Source organism: Buteo buteo, chromosome 5 (genome assembly GCF_964188355.1).
Source record: "Buteo buteo chromosome 5, bButBut1.hap1.1, whole genome shotgun sequence".
Taxonomy (NCBI): domain Eukaryota; kingdom Metazoa; phylum Chordata; class Aves; order Accipitriformes; family Accipitridae; genus Buteo; species Buteo buteo.
The window spans coordinates 12,914,084-12,933,415 of NC_134175.1; the positions used below are offsets into that span (position 1 = coordinate 12,914,084).

The following is a 19,332-nucleotide window of genomic DNA, read 5'->3' on the forward strand; positions in this document are numbered from 1 at the left end:
TGCTTGCTGGAGAACATGGCTTTGATTTCACCTTCCACCACTGAGCTGGTTGTTCTTGAGCCAAGGGTTATACTGAATTCGGACAATCTGCTATGTTACTGCAACCCAGTTTCAAAAAGAAAAATCAATGTTTTGTTTAGATTTTGTTTTTCAGCCTCTTTTCTCCTCTCCTTTCCTCTGGTCCTCCCTCTCCCCCTCTCTGAAAGCATGTACATCAGTGAGTCTTAAGGGAGCAATCACGCTTGTTCACAATGAAGGAATTTGATCTCCTGGTAATTATAGATGGAAAATCACAACATTGGGAATGTTTTCATTTGAACAGAGGGGGATTCCTGCCAAGACGTGGATTGTCTTGGAAGGAGAGTGCTGTCAGGATCACAGGATGCCAAGCTGGAAAATTCGGGGGCCAGATCCTGTGGCTGGAGAAACCGGGTGCAATGCCACTGACTTCAGCAGAGCTCTGACTTGTGTCAGCTGAGGATGCAGCTCCTGTGGAACTGTGCTGGGATCCTGAGAAATGCTGGGGGGTGAAAGCTTGCCTTTCAAAACACAGCAGATGACGTCTGAAACTCAGTAATCTGTTTAATATCATGTACAGTTCCTCTCCACCAGCTCTGTGTAGTCTGGCCCTTCAGTCCAAGTGACATCTGGTGTCAATAATTGTTTTTTACTTTTTTGTAGTTTTGTTAAAGGCAAATAACTTTCACATAGGGCTAATGGAGGAGCTACCATCTCAGCTGATGGATGTGTCGTGCAGCCCAAAGCTGAAGAGAGTGAATCGCAAAAGTGATCATGGACTACAGCTCTGCACCTCTAACAGGGCCTCTCATCTTGCAACTCTCAGTAATTTTCTACCCCCCGCCCCAGCAAAAACTTGTCCAGAAGCTGGTCTGAGATTACTTTTCTACCCCCCGCCCCAGCAAAAACTTGTCCAGAAGCTGGTCTGAGATGGATGTAAGACCATCTGGTGACCAGTGCGTCAATCAATGAGATCAGCCCTGGCTTCTCCTGCCCGGGTGGCTGCCACCAGCTCTGCCCAGCTGCATCAGCTTACCCAGCAGAGGGGATTTGAATGGACCCGATGCCAAAGTCTGGAATAATTCTTCAATTGTGCTTACACTGGAGTCATTTATTTTGGTAGGTCAGTGTTTTTACTGCAAATATACTATATTGAAACAGGGACCGCAAGCAATCATGCCAATGGGGCTGCTGTAGCTGAAGATGTGCAACTGCAGAGGTTGCTGTGGTTTAGGTTGTGCCCCCTCATTTAGCTGAATCAAAGCAATTTGTGTGCTGACTTGTACCTAAACAGAGAGTTCATTTGTGTGCCTGGGTTTGTCTATTGGCTCCAATAACTGCTGGGAAGGCAATAGTGGGTGAAGGGCATTGCAGATGTGCAGCAAGCCTCCGTCTTTCCAATGAGCCAGTGGTGCTTGTCTTCATCCTTTGCTTGGAATTCCTTAGCTTTGTAAATGAAGTTGAAAAATCAATTCTAGTGCTTTTTTGGGAGCCATCCCAAATAAAATTGGGCTGACTTGGCATGAAGGTAGGAGATGAGTTTCACATAGGGCTTTGCCTCCTTTCCACTGCTCTGGTGTTGCTGTCCCTTCAGTAAAGCTACTGTGGTTCTGGGGGAAAGGCTTAAAAGAAGAGGGGAAGAAAACAGGAAAAAAAAAAACCCCAAAAGGTGGAAACTGCTCTTCTCCAGGGTGTCACCTGGTAGAGAAGGACTGAAAAACCCTGCTCCTGAGAGCCGGTATGGACCATGGCTAAATGGGATCACACATGGCTCACAGTGACAGCAGGATAGTGTAGGTGGGAGCAGGACATCTTTCTGAAGACAGAAGGCTTCAGGGGCTTGGTAGTGTTTGAGGTATTTTTAATTCCTTTCAACAATTTACCTCTCTTTTGTCAGCAACAAGCAAGTTGGACTCTGGAGAGAAAAACATCTCACTGCTTGGCAAATTCCTGTAGAGCCTGTCCTAGCTTTTTGTCCAAGGACATCTCAAGGCTCGCTTCTTCCCTGTCATCATCTTTTGGCAGGAAGAAGTGGCGATGGAGCCCTGGGAGATGGTGCATTAGCTCCATTGGCAGGGTCCATCCAGCAGGTCTCTGCAGCTGGGACCCAGGGCAGCACTTGGGTCTCTGCCTGCTTTGCATTACCCTCCCCAAACCTATGGCTCATTGTTGGCCACGCAGCGAGGCTGGAGGGCTCCCATGACATGCATGCCAACCCAGAGGGCCTGGTGAGCAATATCTGGCAGTCTCTGGGGCTAATTTGCATTTCATTTGGTCACGCCAGCCCACCTTAATGAGCAGTTCTGCCTTGCATTTGACTTTTTTCCAGGATGCCAGGTTTTGGAGGTTGCAAAGAGGCAGAAAGTCTGCAAACTTTAGTAAAGAGGAAAATATTTAATAAAACCTTAAACCAGTGCATATTCTGTGGTGCTCTGGAAATGCTCCTGGCGTACCCTGGTGTGAACAAGCAAAGATGGGCTAGCAAACCCTGCGGCACCTGCCAGATGCCATATTCTCTTCTAACTCCAGATTTTACTAATACAACTTGACTCCAGGCTGAATATCCCAGCAGAGCTATTGCCTTATAAATAGAGAGGTAATTCATGTGTTCCAGCTCTCTGCAGCTGAGCTTAGGGAATTTTTCAGCTGTGGCTCTGGTCTGCAGTCCCACAGCACAGCAGTGACCTGTAGTGAGGAAAACTGGAGGAATACTGCAGTTGGGTAACTCTCCCCAAAAGCAAAACAGGTAAACAGGGATAAACAGGTGCTAGGTAATGGATATCCTTATTTTCTAGATAAACACCAGTTCTCTCTATTTCTTCCAAGCTCTGCCTCAATATTTTATATCCTCTAGAACTCACTTGGCTGGTTGCATGTCATTACATCTATTTTATGGTGGTGTTTTTATCTGTTAAAAATAGATTTTTGAAAGCAGATTTTTCTTTTTCTTTGTGCTTTGCCTCATAAAAGACTCGTTGCCAAGTGTTTGAAACCCTGTGTCAATCAACAGTATTTTCTACATATGAAAAGAAGAATAATTTGAATTCAAATGTGACTTCAAAACTTAGAGTTTCAGGGGTTTTCCCCCAGGGTTTGAAATAGGTATAATTTTAAGAGTGTTTCTTATAAGTACTTATGTCAAACTAAGTTGTAACCACAATTATTTTTTAACAGAAAGTTGAAATTACTCATAATGACACTTTTGGACAACTTCACTTGAAACGTTGATACTTTGAAAGCTGTGAAAAATCTGGGAAACACTGTGGACATTTTTAGATGCTTAATTAAAAATTAATCATGATTCTGGGAAGGGGCTTATTTGTCCCTAACACCCTGTATTGTCACTGGTGATGGAAACCCATTCCAGGCTTTTCTCCTGGACCTTGCTCAGTAAAGGACTTGTTTCTGGAATTGTCACATGTAACCAGACCTTGTGACTCTTATAACTTACTCAGAGTGAGCCAGCCTTGCATTTTCCTCTGCAGGCTAATGCCATGCTAATTTAAAAACTGCAACGCTGAAAGGCAAACAAAGAAGAGGATTAGACCAAACTAGTTCCACAGCACACATTGTACATACTAATGTCTTGTTGAAACAGGAGAAGGCTGAAAAAAATACTGCCCGTGGTTTAACAAGCAAGCTTGCTTTCTGAATCCCTGCCTCCTTTTGCCAATCAGATAGGGAGTATTCTGCATTGCTAAAGGAGCCAAGCTAATGAGATTATGGTTTATCACTTTGGAAAATAAAACTGTACCATTGGAAGAATACAATTTATATAGGAATTGTGCTAAACCCTCCGTATGATCACTGGACTCTCTTCCTGAGGTTGTTTAGGGGAAAGTGCTGAGCCTTGCAAATGTTTCCACATAAATGACTGCATGTCCAAGCAAAAAACCTTGAGCCACTTTATGTCCTGAGTTTCATCTCAGCCAAGCAGTGGCCTGAGCAAAGTCGGGCTTGGCAAGAAACAAACATGCAAATTTCAAATCCGGTGTTTCAGATGAGACACGTCACAGACCTCTTACTGATCTGGCTGCATAGGCTGTGCCTGCTGTGTGACAGAAAACGCGCATTCCTTAGGATTTTCCCCAAGTGCTGCCACCTAATTGCACTGCTAGATGTGGGGCAGCAGGAACAGACTGTCTGCAAGCAGAGGAGGAAAACCTCTGCACTGGTCGTCTTTAGGAAGAAACCCTCTGCAGTGGTCATCTTGACTGATGCTGTGCGTGTCTGTAAGAGCTGTAGCATCTGCTCGTGTTTCTCCAGCTCTGTAGCTCTGCGGTCTCCCACCCTCCAGGCAGCAACTGCCCCTCAGTGCGGTAGCAGCATCGGGAACCCCAAAAGGGAGAGTTTTCCAGCTCTGTGCCTGTTTCTGGCAGGTTTTAAAAGTAGTTTTACAGTTGCGTTTCTTTATCTTTGTTCCCTGCGAAATCCCCTGCTATGCAGAGCAGACAGTGCTGCCGGAGAAAGCGAGCTATCTCTGAAAAGAAAGAGTATTCACCCACTGCAGTCACTGCCAGGTAGTAGAGGGGCTATCTCAGCAACCCTTAAACTACTAGCTCAGTAGTAGTTCAAGTGCGGGAAGAGCAGTTGTCAGCATAATGTGCCTCTGTGGTGGGCTTGATGGGTGAGGATTTAACCCTCTCCGCTTGATTTCCCTGTTGGTATGCTAAAGGTCTGGCTTATAGGGTCAGGGGATACAGCAGCAAGCTGAACTTAGCCTTTAGCTCCTTTCAACCCTTCCCTCCCCTGTTTTGCTTTTCGCCAGCAGGAAAATATTTGCAAGACGGCATCGGGCAAAAGGTGGCTTGCTTTAGCTCTGACACAGGCCACGTAAACAGCTCCTTGGGGCTGATTCCCAGGACCACCGAAGTCAGTGGCATGAGTCCCACCATCACTTAAGGCTCCACTAGGCTTGCTCCTAGCTGGTTATCGGAGAACACGTAGGCTGTAGTTTCTATGCTAGAAATTCCTGACGTTTATGGACTTTTGACTTAGTTATTTTTGGAAAACATTAGCTATAGCTTGGCATCCTGCCTAATCACTCCTCCTGGAATATTGGTAATTCGCTCTGTTTGGGGAATTCAGAGGCTTCCCCCTCCTGTGTCCAATTTTTATTTACAGAGCCTTGTACCAATCTAAGAGCTAACTGTGGTGCCAGTTTTCCATTAGAAAGCTAAGGGTAATCCCCCCTTCTCACTTTATCCAAACAAACCTGGTGTGCCACATTCCTCCTGTCTGCTGTTATGGTGGAGAAGCAGTCCCAGGAAAGCCTAAGTGATGTGATGTGAAAAGGAGGAAGATAGGAGAGAGGGGAAAAGTTGGACGTCTTCTGCTTGGGGAAAAGCTGGTGCTCTGTTGTAAATATGTGGTGATGGCGGTCCTGCTGCTCTTTTGGGTGGCAGTTTGAGTGCAAATGCTCTAGTGAAGGTCTTGGAAACTCCCTTTGGGGTTCAGGGCTATTTCAAATCAGTTTTGCTTGGGTTTTTTTAAAATTTGCAGTATGCTAAAGCTGACCCTTGAAGCCCTGGGAGTTAGCTTCCCCTTGGAGACTCTCCTGGTCTCCCCACCCTTAGCTCAGGAGCAGTGTTATAAATCCCAGAGTTTTAAACATGAATGCGTGTGGGCTCTTCCTTTTCAGTTCACAGCTTTTAAGGAGGCAGTTTAGAAAGAATTTTTCCTCTTTTACAGAGAAAGCTGTGTTTCTCACCCACGAGTCAAGAACAGAAGATTTTAAGATACAAGTACCAAATCAGAGTTTTGAATTAAAGGGCTCGGTGCTCTGTGCTTGGCATTTCTCTCCCTCTCCCTCATCCTCACTAGGTCTCAGACAAAGCACTTGGCATTTCTCAGCATCTTCCTAAAGTCTGAGGCTCTCCGTGGTTTATCCTCGCCAGCCTCACTGCAAAGCACCACTGTCCTGCTCGAGCTCTGCTAGCACATAAATCGCTGGGATCTATGAGATGGCAATGGGAGGTGATTAAACAGTGGCTATCTGCTAAAACCAAATCTCAGCCAGTGAGAAGCAGATAGGGCTGAAGCATCTTCCCCTCTGACCCGCAGGCGCCCGCATCAGTTGGACCTGCCATCAGCGCAACCCACGTCCCGGGGGCCGACATTCACCTTCACGTACACCCCTTCCATCTCCCTCCTAATGAATGGGAGGTTGCAGGATGCCTGCCAGGGCAGGATTTACCCTTTAGTGTCAATAACTTCTCTGACGGCCTATTTACGCTTTCATCTCCCGGCCATTACTGCTGATTTATGCAATTTGCAGTGCTGAGCGATGCAGCAGCTGCAGGGAGGAGATGAGAACCAGAAACCCTGCAGGCTTCCTAGGAGACATCTTCTCCAGTAATAAATCTGGGATGGAGGCAAGCCTGCTCTGATCCTCTGTGCATGCTCTGGTGTGTCAGGAAAGGACCAAACACCCAGATGATGCTCTCCAAAAGAAGACGTTGCCTCTTTGTTTCTTTCCTCTGCAGCTTTTTGGGATGCTGGAGCCTTATAACCGCGTTGGCTGGAAGATGCCTTTGACTCAATGATCTCCGAACGCATTCAGCTGTCAGCAGCTCTCACCAAACACCATTCTCCCTCCGTCACGCATGAGCACTTGCATGTAGAGCTCCCCAGGCATGGGCTGGAGCCCATGGGGATTACAAAAGGAATGGGGATTACAAAGAAATGTAATATCTGTCAAGCCACAGACCGTGTGGCTCTGATCAGTGATTAGAGCCACACGGTGTGAGGGGCCGTACAAATTGCTACCGATGGCGATGTTCTTTGCCCTACAGATCTCATCGTGCTTGGCTGTTAATCTCACTGTAGGGGCTCCGGGTTGTTTCTGCCACCACTGTTGAATGCAGCAGATGTTTACTGAGTTATTCCTTGTGTTGCATGAGTGAGGGTGATGGAAATGTTGGGCAGGATGAATTTAGGGTGCCTCCTGATGCTGTGCCTAATAGAGGTGTGCTGTTGTCGCTTGAGGTGCGCCCCAGGTAGATTGACAAGGTGGTGGCATGGAGACCACCTCGACTTCTCCTCCTACAACATGAAAGGGGATGAGGTGCTTTGCCCCGCGGGCCTTGACAACTCATCTATTTTCATTATGTAAATGAAACAGGAGGACAGCAATAATGTCCTTTAATGGAGAGGCACACTGACAGAGCGCAGCAGAACTAATACTAAACAAATCAATTGTCACTGTGACAATTCGCTTTCCCATTTTATCTGAAATACCTACTGAGCACTCACTAAATTTGTTTGCATGCTGAAATAACTGAGTAATGAACCTTTTTTTGCAGGGAAGTGCCTTTTTTCTCTAAATTGGAAGGTCTTCTCCCATATGTGGCTTTCTCTATCAGATTACCAATTTGTTTTCCCAAAAGAATTACAAGCTATATAGCAAAATCTCCACTTAGGGCAGCAGATAAACAAATGAAACATGCAAGTTAGTTGAATTTTCAATGGGTTATAATATGCTGTAGGAAAAAAAATTAAACAAAAAAAGAGGGCTTTTTTTTTGTTTGGGTTTTTTTTTTTACAAGCTTCTTACTGAGGGCATAATCTGGTTTCTGGTGTCTGAACTGTTAATGTGAAAGGGAAAACCTGCAGCTGTTAGCACAGAGCCTGGTGAAGGGCTTGCTTTCTCTCCTTTCCAGTGTTACAGGTCTCTAATCTCCCAGGGTGAGAGGCTCAGCTCCTCGCCCTGTCTCCTGGCACTTCCCCATGGCCTTCTCCAATTCTTTCGTACAAACGAGGAGATTTTTCTCTGAGTGAAAAAGCAGTTTTGTCCAAATGCCAGGTGGATGTTTCAAGCAGGACCAGTCTGGTGAAGTTTGTGGGGAGGGTTCGCTCTCCTCCGACAAGGAATTGCAATGACGTTGGCAAGAAGAGGTTTGGTTTCATCTGAAACCACCTGGTGAAATATGCTGGATTTGGAGCGTGGGGTTATATAGGGCCCAAGGCTGTCCTTGGCAGTTCTGGTGAGGGTCTTGTGTTGCATGGTGGTCCTGAGGAGACTAGGATAAAACCTACGTCCTAGCCACAAACTCCTCACCTGCATCTGAACCAGGCAGGGAGATGATCAGCATGGTGTCTTCTCCTGCTGTCTGGTGAAAATCAGGAGATGTTCACGGGGACTGAGACTTAACACCTTTCTCTTGCTCAGGATTGCTCAACTCGTGTGCTTGAGATGTGGTTGCTTGTGGTCTGTCTCCTAGCAAACCTTTCCTATGCACAAGACATAGACCTCTATCAGAGCAAGGCTGAAGACCTTGAGAACACCCCGCAGAGGCATAGGGCATCCTCCAGGGTATGAAACTCCTCTGCTTGGGCAAAGGAAGGAAAACACACCTCCTGACTCCTGCACAGACACATTGAACGTTTGCCAGTAAGTTAATAAACTTATGTGTTAAACTATAGGCTCTCTCTGCTTTTCTTGAGAAGAGAGCTGGCATGGCTTCAGTGTATAAGTTGAAGTTCAGAGTGAAGCAACCAAGAGGAGTTAGTGCCATGCTGATTTCTGGTTCCTGAATGCCTGCAGTCTATTAATTTCGGGGGGTGGGGTGGGGGGGGTGGGGGGGTGGAAAGAGAGGTGATTTGTAATGAAGAAAACTGGTACAATCTTGCTTGAGCCCCGTGCCTGAGGAGATGTGTCCCATCTCTTCATGTGATGCTATGAGGCAGATACGGCTCATCCATCACTCTGAGGCATGCGTCCAAGCCTTCTAATTAGTGAATATAACCGGAGGTTTGGAGCTTAAACTGGTTCTGACCTGTATTTTTTAATTAAGGCATTTTTTAATATAACCCCTGCTTCAGGTCATCTGATAATACTAATCTGGACATAATGCCTAACCTTCTTAACCCTAGATTGTTACTTCTGCAGTTTAATGCCAGTCTTAAAGAAACACAACCCCATAAATTTGATGCCAGGTACTAAACAGGAACAGAACCAGCTATGAATTAAAATGCTCTTAAGGAATAATTAGATGGACCCTGAAGATTTGCTCCCAGCTGACATTCTTGCCTGTAGGGTCAAAGGGGGTGTCCTGTCTTCCTATTGCCAACCCCGTCCCTGATAACGGCTCCAACTGAGCAGGGGTAGTATGTCCAGATACTCTTTGGGATTGTTGTTTTCAGCTGGCTGATGGCCACTTATTCCACTTGCATCTTGGAGACCAGAGATTTTTTATAAGCATAAGAGCACTGTGGAGGAGACCCTTGTTCCTATCAGCAGACGGAAAGACTGATGAAGTCAAGGGATTAACAAAAGAAAACCAAGCACTGTGGAATTTTATGAGAGCATTTTTTATGGGTTTTTGCTTATCCTGTATTGTTCTGCACGTAGCAATATCATGCTGAGAATCACAGGGAGAAATGCTAATTCAGTGTTTTTATATGGGGGAAACAGCATGCTAAGTGCATTCCTTAAGTCAATCCAGAAACCACCTCCTGCAAAAATTCATGAAAGGCACATGTAATGCCTTGTCAGGCTTGACTCTTTTATCTGGGATAGTTAAAATATTTTCACTAGGGGAAGAAAGGTTGCTAGGTGGTTGGTTTGTTTGCCTGTTTCTGGATAAAGATCTTCCGAAGGTGGAAAAACACCCGTCTTCCATCTGACAGGCAGAAAGGTGCTCTCCAGTGCAGTCCCTGGGTATGGTTTGGGCTGTGATTTCCTAGGGCAGCCATTGTGGAGCTAATGACGAAATATACATAACCACAATTTTTTTCTTGCTTAGTGATTATGGTAAGCCTTCTTACAAGCAACCAGCATGGCATTCCAGGAGAGTAAGGCAGAGAAAAATCTTCCTCATCATCTCTAATACATTAAAAAGAAATTGATGAATGGAAAGAACAAACAATTTGACTGAAAGAGCCTCAAAACTCCAAATCATTCCCATCAGTTCTCCAAAGTACAGTGTTTCAAACATTCATGGCTCAATTTACCACCTATTTGATGGGGGAGTGTTTACGACACATTCTCTGCATTCCTTTACCAGAAGTGCTATAAAATTGGACTTTTTCCCCCCCCCGTATGTGATGCAGAGAATGACTCGCATCTGGAAAATTTACCTTACAGCTCAGCAGTGACCTCTTCTTACAGCAACTTACCTAAAGGGAAAATCAGATGTGACCCTGTACATTTGCTGCCCTCCAAGCGTGGGTGTGCAAATGTACCTTTGTATACTTAAGGGTTAATTTGCATCATGGTAATAGCAGAAATAGAGAGATATGGGCTTATGTAGAGAATCTATAGGCTCTAATGGGAGAGAACTGGTTAAATCAACATTACGTCATGCTGAAGGACATGTTTCCCATGGTCATAGTTATCTGTACTCTCTGTGGCAAGAGGGGGAAGGAGAAACTTAATGTTACAGTTGGTTAGGTTATCTGGAGGCATGGAGAAGGTTGGAAATGTGGTGGTCAGACAAGGCAAAAGCACTAAACACAAAATGTTTGTTACCTGTGCTCTAAGGGCATCCAGGGAAAGGTACCAGAAAAGTGTGGTTAGCGGCAGTCCTTGAACTACTAGCTGGAAAGATCTCAGAGGAGGGCATTGTAGGAGGGAATGGTGCTGCTTCTAGCTTCACGGGGCGCTTGGAAAATGTCACTGGACATCCCTGCACTCCTGGCTCTGCAAATCTGCCACCAGGATCAGCCACTTGCATGTCACCAAGCTTTGGCTGTAGAGGTGTCCTCAGCTGAGCAGAAGATCCAGCCAGGTACAGCAACCGCAAGCTGAAGTTAGAATATGGGTATTAGATTAATGCTTTCTAAAGATGAGAGGGTTTTAACCATTGGAATAGATGTCCAAAGGATCTTGTGCATTTTTTCTCAGCTTTGTCTCAAGCTTATATCCATCATGCAGTGGCAGATTCCTCCTCAGCCCTGGGTTATTGGACTTGATGGAGGAATTTCTGGGTGAAAAGCACAACCCGCTCTAATGCAGGAGGCCAGGCTGGGTGTTTCTAATGATTTCTTCCTGCTTTCAAAGCTTCTGATTAAATCTGTGTTGTTTCCCACAAGTTGGGAGCTGAGCCCAGAGGGTGAAATTCCATACGATTCAGCGATTAATTCCACCTTCATTCCTGCATGCCGCCTGATTGTGAGATCTTAATTGGTGCAGAAAGGGGAATCTCTCCTTTCCCAATACCTTCAAGACAGTAGCCCCAGCTTCCCATCAAACCTGCTCCTACAACACAACAGTGCTATAACTGCTCGAGTGGAGTTGCTACCATCTCTGCTGATGATATACGAGGGTGTCACGACTTGTTATGTCATGTCAGACGATGTGGTGGGATAATAAGAGCTGATGGGATGCAGCAGCAGTCGTTTTGAAATTGAAGGAAAAGGTTCTCTGTGCACCAAAGAACACATCTGTTTTGTGGCATAATTGAAATTAACTTGGGGGAATTCGCTACATCTCGGGTGTCTTCCACAGTGACATGCAATGTAGAAATGCGGTCTTGGAAAGCTTTTATGAAAGCTCAGCAGCCAGAGCAGTTTTAAATTGCCTTTTTTTTTTCTCTTTTGATTAAAAAAAAAAAAGAAATTCTGATGGCAATTTCCTACTCTTGACTGATTCTACCTAATTTGCGCTTGCACTGATTGCAGTTTTATAAACAGGAATTCCAGGGCTATGTATCTCTCTACCAAGGGGGGAGATGTTTAGCTTTTCACCTTTTTCCTGGATGAAATGCGAATTGCCTGAATTAAACTTCTCTGTGTAGAGCGATGCTGGGAGACCAGAGAGCAGCCATGCCTGCTGCTTCCTGGCTCACATGGGAGCACTCCAGTCCCCTTTGCAGGGACTCCCAGGAAAATCCCATCTATTAACTCCAGGTGCTTGGCTTGCACCCAGGGGAATGCGATTCAGGGGTTGATGTGTGCGAATGGAACTCGGGACCCTCCGGAGGGAAGCAAGTGTGCTGTGGTGCAAACTGAACCTCACCAACCAGGAGCCATGCAAGAGGCATCACCAGGGGAATTAAAACTTTAATCCCTAAGGATGCAGCAGAGAGATTATTTCCAGGGCAAGGAAGCATGAGATGGCTGCTGCTTGGGCCGCAGTGGTATCTTCAAGCCTGGTCCAGATGACAGCCTGTGTTGCAAAGCTCAACATCTTCCTCTCAAAGACAGAGATGGGTGGAATAAGGGTCCAGTGGGAGTCCAAAGGAGAGGGTTTCACCTTCCAAACATATGTACTGGTGCTAGCTGAACACACGGTTCCCCTAGCTGTCAACAGGCACCTTGTTGTTGGGAGCCAAAACTGTTCTGATACATCCTCTATGTCAAATGTTGATAAAGAGCTCTCTAAGTACCTTTTTTTTTCCTTTTAATCTTAATTGAAGTATATCTCTTCCCTTAAATCTGGAGTAGAAGTTTTGAGCCTCTCCGAGCTTTGTAGAGATTGCAAAATCTGACCAATCGTCCCCACAGGAACATCTGGCAGAGGAATCCTTGTGGCTTGATTGGGGGCAGTCTGCTCAGAGTGGGTCTCCCCCACGGGCTGTTCACTACAGGTAGCTGCAGAAAATGACCCTGCATCTCATCTTGTGGATCTCAAATTGGACCATAACTCTGGGGAGATGGATTCTCTGCCATGGGCCAGCTGGATGAGCAGGAACGGTCACGTCAGCTCCTGTGCCTTAGTTTCCCCAGTTGCTAAAATGGCAGCAATGATGTTCTTGCTTATATGGCACTTCAAGGCTCCCAAGGAAAGGCTGGGAGTTATAGTCATACTCAGCCTCTGAGCTTTCAAGGTGCCTTGCAATTCAATTAAGCACTGAATCTCGCTAACAGCAGTACATAACGTGTGACTTCTTGTTCCAATTAATCTCAGATTGTGGTACTACTCCGGAGACTGCATGGGCATTACTTACTGGAAACATACCCCAATCTTAACTCAAAACATATGTGGCTGATAGAGCTGACCCAAGAGAAGGGAATTTGCCTGCAGTTTTGCCTGGCCTGCGCGCTAGCTGCATGGAGCTGGGGTTGGAGGGCGAGCTGGGGCACCTTTGGGTGCTCACTTTGGGGCTGCCCCTTTAAGGGGAGTGATGGGGCTGAGCAAGGTGGGACTTTGTCCTAATGATGGGGTGGAGCTGGCTCAGGAGAGGATATAGGGCAGGAGCTGAGCCAGTAGCAAGTCTGGGAATGGGGATAGCAAGGGAGGAGGAGGATTTTATAGCTGTTTGCAGTACTATGGGCCTACTGAGGGCACCTGCTGAGCTTGCGTCTTGCTCGTCCTGTCTCAGCTATGCCATGCCTGAGTTTTTCCTGCTTAGGTTAATAAGCATAGAGTAGGGAAAGACAGCAGTAATCTTTGTTAGAGGGGAAGCTATGTTAATTAGCTATGGAAAGCAAACATCCACAGCTTAGGAGGCAGGCAGAAAATCCTGACACAGTGGGGGTCACCCTATTTATTGCCGAGCCCATGGTGTGTCTGATTACCTGCATGTAGGAAGGCTCTGTGTACGCATGCAAGGTAAGCCTGAGTTTGGCATAGAGAGCAGGGATGTTGCTCTGTTAGGAACTGGGGATCTTTTAGAAATGAGAGGAACCTGTACAGTCCTAAAATCCACAAGAAAAGATGCTTTTCTGGATTGGGTCCTGGTGCTATCCAAGACCTAGATCAGGAGGTGTTGGTCCAAGAGATGCTCAGTAGTAGCAAATACAGTGGGCCCCAGGTGTTGGGAGCAGGTGCTTTAAGATCTTTAGCATCCCAGAGGAGAGTGATGAGAACAAGACAGAGTGCCTTTTGCCAAAAAATAAAGCTTTGGTGCTCCTGGGTCTTGAGTACTGAGGGCACTTCTTGCCTCTGCATCTGTGGCGGAGCATGGTGGAGGTACAGGTAAAATGGTGGAAGACAGGCAGTTAGAGACTGGAAATGTTGGATTTGCTCAGTCTGGAGAAAGGAAGAGGGGGATTTACAAAATCACAAGTTATCAGAAAAGGCAGATGTGGGCCTGTCCTTTACCAGCCTGTGTGTGGTAAGTGGGTGCACCTGGTGAAGCCAGAGGGAGCCAGGACTGAGACACAACCTGCTCCATCTGCTCTGAGAACATTTTTCTTCTGCCTTTTCTACTTCATTTTGGAAGTTATTTCATCTGTTCTAAATAATTTTTATTTTATCTCTCTCCTGTTCCACCCACCCCAAATGTCACAGCTGATGCTTTGAATACAGCTTAACAATTTTTGTTCATGGGAAGAAGCACTACAAGAGAGCGTCTTGTCTACCCTGCCCTGGGAAGACTTATTTTATGCTTATCTATCACACATGCAGGTGCCAGAACCTGGAACAGGAGTAGCTGTTGGATTTCTCATTCCCTCCCCGGTCCAGGAGCCTGTGCAAGACTGTTTCCATCATGATCATCAGATACCGGCGCTCTGTAATGTGTGAGTAGGTGCCTGGGGATGTTTTGAGAGGGGCATTTTAGGGTTTCCTATGTTCTGAGGGTCAACCTGAAAAATGCAAAGAGCCTTCCACCTTCTGCTTTCGGCTCACTGCTTTCTTCCTCCCACAGGTAGAGTTTTGGACTGGAATTTGGATCTTGAGGCCAAATGCAGTGGTTCCAGACAGCCCCCTTTTTTTGTGAATGTATTTGCATGGGCTATCTTTTGTAACTGGCTTTATCAAGCTCTTGCTCTGCCCAACTAAGAATGTGATTCTTTGGCAGGTTGTATTTTGCTCTCTTTCTTTTCTTTGTTAATCCTTGCATTTACTGGCTGGTGGTTTTGGTAGCAGCTGGCTGTTTCTTGCCATCCTGGCTCCCAGGGTTTGGGTTTGGGAAGGCAGCTGGAGGCAATTAAACAAAAAAAAGTGGAGGCTTCCCTTTTTTGTCATCCATGCTCTGGTGCTGCATTCCCTCTGTTTATCTAGTTCCGGTTTCAGTGCTTGTTGGACCCTGATTTAACTCACTAACCTGGCAAAAAAAGGATCCAACAACACCACTGAATGATTTTTCTGCTGGGTTTGTGAGTTAAAACAGTTCTGAGTGTCTGGATGAGAAAACCATCTCAGGACACTGCTGCTGTTTATGATGCTGGCAAATGTCCTGCTGGGTTCAAAATGGAGCGGACCAAGGGCAGGACCTGAGGCGTGTGTCCTTCGGCTGCTCCAAATTTACAGCAAGTGTCACTGAGCCAGTGATGCTGGGGCCAAGTCCTAGTCCATTTGCTGTGTAGGAGTTTTGGTGGGGAAAATCCTTCTGGGTTCATGGTGGTCCCTGGTCCTCTCCCTTGCTCTGCTCCCTCCCTCCCATGGCACCCACTCTTCTGTTCCTAGTTTTTGGGGATTAGGGAGTGAGAGGTCCATCTGCCCCGGCGGCATGTTTAGCCCTGGGGTGCTTGCGATGTGCAGTCAAGAGTTTTGTGTCAACATCATCCCATGTGGTGCTTGGCTTCATACAAAAGCCAGGTTCTTCCCCCACATACCCTGCTTTAACTTGAAGAGGAACATCTCCAGCTCCACCTTGAGCTGGTCTGGAAAGAGATTTTATTTATTTATTTATTTTAACTACTACGTATTTAGGTGGTGCCCTTTGTTTCATCCTATGGGAAAATATCCCCAAATCTTGCATGTAGTTCTCAAAATGTGGGCATGTCTCCACTGGCTGGGTGCCTCAATGTTCTGCAGCTCCTGACCCCCCGCCCGCCCACCCCAAGGGCTTTTCTTGAGTGTGAGGGAGCTAATTGCGTTGTTCCGGCTCTTTTTCCCTCTCTGCTGTTGCTGCAGCGTGGTCAGAGGGTTTGAACAAGGGGGTTATGTTCATTAAATGGGGAAAGGTTGCCTCACTGGGCTTGCGGTGTCCTTTGGGCAGCTGAACCCAGACGAAAGGGGTCTTCGGGTGACACAGAGACAGGACTGGATGGGTGCAGCTCCTGTCTGCAGAGAAAGGATTTTGTGTGTGGGTGTGTAAACTGGTGGCAGGTGGAGCCGAGTAGAAAAAAGGACCCTGTTGCCCATGTGGACAAATGCATCAAGAGAGTCCCATCCTCCCGATAAAGAAAGAGGAGGAAAATCAGCAATGAACAAATAGGTTTTGTGTTCCTGAGGGCCTTTCCTGGTTGGAGTATTTCAGCTTCACCTTCCTCCTCATGGCTGCAGAAAGTGAGTTCAACCGTCTCCCAGGGGTCATCTATTCAAGTTTTCCAAGAGAAAAACAGCTTTTCCAGGACTACTTTCCCCCTTAAACAAAAGGGATGTTGTCCAAGAAAGGATTTTGATTTTGTGCTTTTTAAGTCGGAAATCTTCTCCTGCAGAAGCTCTCTAGCTGGCTTTCACAGCAAGTTTGCTCTTGCCACCTCTCTGGGGGTGCTTGGCAGTGCCCCCGAGCATGGCTCACTGCAGCGAGCTATGCCCCTGATCCTTCACATTAGTCTGGCTAGTTTATGAGAGCAAACATACTGCAAAATAACCCTCAGACTGCAGTGTCCACCCTGTCCCTGGTGCATATGTTTGATGCCAAGGGCTTACAGCACATGCTGAAGTATTGTGGGATAATTTATCTGTCCTTTCTGGGGTCTTGTAAAGAGCTGTTCAAAGACACTGGAGAACAACCAGCCTTATAGACAAAATGGTTGTGAGAGCAGCTACTATGTTTGTTCAGCTCATCTTCTGGTCCGTGCTCTTAATAGACCACTCAATGTGGCCTCGTTGCGATGGCTCTCTTGGGCTAAAAGGAAGATGGGTCTTGGGCTAGGATCAAGAGTCAGCTGCAAAGAAGGAGTATTATGAGTAGAGATAGTGGGTTTTTTTGATGTGGTGGGTTTTTTGTTTGTTTGTTTTTTAATCTCCACATCTTTGTCCCATCATATGCCTCCAGACTGCCTGGAACAAGGAGAAAGCTCAAACTCCCCTCAAAGGGATAATGGAAGGAAGAAGGAGGCCTCGTTTTAATTTATTCCTAGGAAAATGGCATGCATTTCTCATTCTGCAGAAGCCCAGTATAAGTTAAGCTGCCGGATATTTATGATAGGAATTTGCTAAGCATATACAGTTTATGGTTCAGATTGCTGCTCAGCCCCAGCAGGGATTTCTGAGGAGCCATGCTGGAGGCTTGACATGAAGGAAGGGTGTGCTTCCATGTGGCTTGGCACCACCTTCCCAAAGGAATATCCCAGAGCAAGGGAAGATGTTTGATAGCCGTGAGGATCTAATCTCCTGAAGGAGTGGCTGGGCACAAAGTCAAGCTGTGATAGCTCTCCCCTTCTTAGGGTGCAACGCATGCCTGCCTCTGCTAATGTAATCTCTGCTTCTGGTGGTGGCCTTCTTCCTCTGGCTGAGGGCCATCCATTCATCCTGTCGTGCAGCACCAGAAGGCACCAGATGTTGAGATATTCAGACTGTTGCTGTCCCTGTGTGAATCATCTGTACCTATGCATGTGTCCAGTGAGGGATGTGTTGGCACTACTGTTTGCAGGGGGAAAGGCTTAGCTGGGGTTGGTGGTGCTACTGACTACAACCCTCCATGCTGAACTGCTTCAGCCCTGCATCCCCCAGCTATGAGCAGTCTGGAGCGGTCAGTTCACAAGGAGCCACCCAAACTCTTCCAGCATTAAGGTCCTGTAAGCATCAAAAGGCTCTGCTGGGTGCAGATGGGTGAGGAATGATAACCCCATCAGCTACTTGTTCACTGCTGAGCTTTCCTGTGCCGAGCTGTGGCTGTCTATAGCCTGGTGCTCCCAGACAGGTTGGTGCTGCCTCTTGGCTGCTTTTCAAATGTGGCCTTGCAAATAATGAATGAAAGGGTCAAGTGGTGACTGCTCCAACGTGGCACTTGACTTTGGGGCTTCTCTGGGCATGAGCCAGAGCTCAAGGCAAGTCCCTGGGCCATGGAGGTCTTCTCTGTCTTCTTCTCCCAAGAGCCCTTTCAGAAACCAATTTGGTCCAGTTCCACCATTAAAGAAGTTGGGGTTTTTTTCTGCCTGCTCCCGGAGGAATGCTGTCCCAGCATGCAGTTGCACTAACACTGGGAGCTGCACCTTTCAGGCTTTCCCTGTTCCTGGCAACACATGGACCCATGTCTTGTGCTAACAGGGCTCCTTCACTGTAATACAGCTTTTCCCTTCTTCCCCCCTCTGGGATTTTATTTGTGTGTGTATATATGTACATATACTTATCTACCATTTTTCTGCCCTCCTCTGCTTTTTTAAATATGTTGAGCTTTATTAAGCTTGATGATCCCAGATTCCCTCTGTAAGAGTACTAAAAAAAACAGATTTAAGGAGTGATGCATCTCCACTCATATCCAGGTACGGTCATGAAATGGTGAGGATGGAAGGAGAGAGATCCAGTGTTGGTGATTAAGCTTACTTCTGGCCAGTTTTGGCTGTGAGAGATATCCCCAACCCTTTAAATCAATGTGGCAAAGGAGCAGACCCAGCAGGCAGAAGCTGCAGGGGATGAGCACAGTTAGTGCTCTTCATCCATCCAAAATTGAGTGAATACCCTACCAAAGTGTGACTTTGCAGTGTCTGTTTTGTGCTCATGACCCCTTTGGCTCAGCCAGAAGGCGATGGGTGACAGATGTTAGAGATCTTGTCTTGGAAGGAGGAAGAGGGAAACTGTACTCTAAATAAAATCCTTCCTCGTGTCCTGTGGTTTCCTAAAACTGCTCATTTGTGAACTACAGATATTTATCTATCCCCTCCTGTATATGTGTGTGTGTATCTATAAATATGAGTGTGTGTAAACATATGTTATGTGTATATATAGAAAGCTTTTTTCAGTTACCAGTATGGTCATGTTATTTCAACAATAACAGCAGTACTGGGGCCAGAAAATGCATCATTATCAGAGCTCGGCCTTATAAGTATCGTAAATTTTTTGATGTCAAAACATTAGTGGCTTCTCTAATGTCTCGTAAGGACACTTGATGCTAACCATCCTTATTACCTCATCCATATGCATGCCAACTATCAAATTAATGTACTTTGATTTCATGCTTTTTAGCCATGAACAAAACCACATGCCTGCTTCTATTAGAATCACAGGGTGATTTTGCATGTACTGAAGGCTGGGCCAGGAGTTGGGTGGGAGAAGAGAGACCCAGTCTAGCAACCTGCCTTCAGTGACTCTTGGGACCAGCCTGTGGTCCTGTGGGGCAGCAAACATGCGATGGAGCAGAGCAAGACCAAGGAGCAAGGCAGGAGAAGCAGCAAGGGAGCTGAAAGGGAGCTTGGAACTAGAGATGAGCAAGAACAAGCTGGTAAGAAGCCAGCAAAACCTCTGTAGGTCTGTGGGCATACTGGCCCTGCTCTCTTAGCAAAGCAAATTTGAGGGCTGGCTCAGGGATGTCAAAG

General features: G+C 46.4%; 1 long non-coding RNA gene across 2 annotated transcripts in view; it reads left to right on the plus strand.

The window, feature by feature from the left end:
• LOC142031602 (uncharacterized) overlaps positions 1-19,332 on the plus strand; it is a 76,725-nt gene that overhangs the window by 14,229 nt on the left and 43,164 nt on the right. Inside the window, exons 1-2 of one of the 2 annotated variants that reach the window (XR_012650574.1) lie at positions 13,317-13,513; positions 14,312-14,424. This is a non-coding gene — a long non-coding RNA (uncharacterized LOC142031602). Of the gene's footprint in view, positions 1-13,316; positions 13,514-14,311; positions 14,425-19,332 lie in introns of those variants that run through there. The other variant, XR_012650573.1, reaches the window with a different exon arrangement.